The sequence below is a fragment of the Dipodomys merriami genome, unplaced genomic scaffold, assembly GCF_024711535.1.
Source record: "Dipodomys merriami isolate MVZ:Mamm:240054 unplaced genomic scaffold, mDipMer1.0.p SCAF_682, whole genome shotgun sequence".
NCBI lineage: Eukaryota > Metazoa > Chordata > Mammalia > Rodentia > Heteromyidae > Dipodomys > Dipodomys merriami.
Genome location: NW_027206271.1, coordinates 263,827 through 266,433, shown reverse-complemented (window position 1 = coordinate 266,433; position 2,607 = coordinate 263,827). Strand labels below are relative to the sequence as shown.

Below are 2,607 nucleotides of genomic sequence, written 5' to 3'. Positions count from 1 at the left end.
GCTGGATATTCCAACCTCTCTGACCTTAACCCAACTTCAGAGCCTTTTAGGGGAAATCAATTGGCTGTTGCCATGGGTGCCTGTCCCTAAAGATAGTGTGTGCCTTATTTGCCCTATTAAAAGGCAGGATGCACCAAGAAGTTATTACAATTACAGACAGCCATTGGGCAATATTTTTGCAGTTCCAAAAAGGCCTCGATGAAGTTTTCCTGAAGAGGAATTCTATTTTTGAGCCCATTTTCCTTTGGTGGTTTGGAGGTGTTACATTGATTTCTGCAGTTTTAATTCAAAGGGGGGAGCCATTAGAGTGGGTTCACACTCCCCTGGGGGCACACCTCAGGTATAATCTCAGGCAGATCAACTTGCAGATGCTATCGTCAAGGGAAGGACCCAAGCCCAAAGGCATTATGGCCTTGAGCTTCACTCCAATGTTTTTCTTTTGGGGATGGCAGACATCGAGCAGCTCACTTAAGCCAATGCCTCATCTTGCTCTCTCCTTAAAGGGTTTCTAGGCCAAATTGACTCCCACCACAACTGGTTCCTTTGATTTTTTTAAAATAAGAGTTGTAATAGTTATGAAGGAGTATCATAGTAATTTTGAATTGCATTTCTCTAATGACTTCTGTTCCCAAAGCTTAAGCCAGCATAGAAGTAGCATTAAACACAACTTTGTAAACCCACTGGCGATTTTCATGGATTTTGGAATACATGTCTATTCAGAATTTGTGCCCAGTTTTAAGCAAGTTTCTTGTTAATCTCATCTTTAATCTCTCTATACAAAATCAATAATTAATTCAATGTAGTAGAAAGGAAAAAATTAAGTATCTCCTAAAAATTTTCATTTTTCAATTACGTGACATTGCTTAAATCATTTTCTGTTTACACTTGAGATTATATAAATTAATTTATTTGGACCTTTTACAAGGTTATATGTATTTTATTTATTTTACATTGATTGATCTTTCCAAAGCCTGTGTGTTTAATTTTCCTTGGTGTATTTCAGTATCATGTAGCTCATATTTCAGAGTGAAGAATAAATGGAAGGAAGCAAACAAAAAAATACAGTTCCTCTCATCTGATGAAGCCTCTACAAGAATGAGGAAAGAGTTCATCCTTCTAAGGAGCTACGATAGGATATCAAAAAGTTAATTCATTCTAATAGGTCTTCATTATCTTTACAATGTAGCGTAAATGATTTAAAACGCAATATACTGCGCAGATACTTATATGTTTTATCAGGTTTGTATATTTTCATATGGATTTCACCTCAGTTGTAATTCCTTCATTATTCTGTCCCTGATATTTTTACACTATCAAGACATAAGATCACCAGTTTGATTTAGAGCATGAGAAATTATCCATCTGGCTTCCTTGGAAGCAGTGCATAGTCAATTGATAACATTATTTCTGGTTGCTCATTACATGTAATGGTTTCTGTAATACGTATCACATTCTACGTAGTATTTAAAAATCTGCTTTGTTAACAATATTATATGGATAAAATTGGGGGAATAAACTCTTCCATTTCAGAACACTTTTATATGTTTTTAGTTGTAAAAGTACTGTACAGAGGGGTCACAGTTACACACACACACACACACACACACACACACACACACACACACACACACACATTTTCTTGATCCATTCATGTACTGAGGGGCATCGGGTTGGGTCCATATCTTACCTATGGTAAATAATGCTGCAATAAACATAGTTGTGCTTGTAGTTTTAGTATGGTCTTGTTTCTGATCCTTTGGGTGAATGCCCAAAAGAAGGATTGCTGCGTCATAGAGGATCTCTATGTGGAATCTTTTGAAGAACCTCCATTCTGCTTTTCAAAGGGGTTGACAAGTTTACACTCTCACCAAGAATTCAGTAGTGTTTACTTCTGGCCACATTCCCTCCAGCGTCTGTCATTGTAAAAATATTGAACGCTTCAGGAATTTGTGTGTCATCCTTCGAAGGAGCTATGCTCATCATCTCTGTATCATTCCAGGTTTAGGGTATGTGCTGCCAAATTGAGCACAGAACTTTTTTTTATATATAAAGTGTAATTGATTTTCTTAAATTAGACACTTCAACAAAAAGTAAATGCAAAAGAATGGTCATGAAATATTTATTTCTTACATAAGCACATATTTAAGAAGAAACTCAAAATTGATATGTCAAAAACAAAGTATTACAAATATTTGTGGTTCAAGAGATGTGTAGAAGGAGGAGTTCAATTATTCTCTACAAGGCACCTGTCATAATGAACATTGCAGCAAGGGTTAAGGTTGTTAAACTTTTAATGCTTTAAATGGGTTTAATTTTGGGAATTTGCTTAAATATGCCAAAATAGGGACTGTTTGGCAGGTCATAAAAATTTTCCATGAAGTAGTTAAGATTTATGGTAGCAGACATATATTACTAAGTATTTATATTTCAGAATTTATAGAAACTTTACTAATGAGAAGTTGCAAAGCCTTTGTTTAAAGAAGCAGAGTAAAGAGTTAAGAATTTGTTAACTACAATTTAGAGCTTCCTTACTTTATATGTTAGCGAGCAACAAGTGATGATATAAGCCATATACAAATGACGAGATGAGCCATAAATAGTAATCTT

At 35.2% G+C, this 2,607-nt stretch overlaps 1 non-coding gene across 1 annotated transcript; it reads right to left on the bottom strand.

Annotated features, from left to right (window-relative positions):
* Positions 1-1,923: 1,923 nt before the first annotated feature.
* Positions 1,924-2,029, bottom strand: LOC138816096 (U6 spliceosomal RNA). The gene has a single exon (XR_011368554.1). It is a non-coding gene; the product is annotated as a U6 spliceosomal RNA (small nuclear RNA).
* Positions 2,030-2,607: the final 578 nt, after the last annotated feature.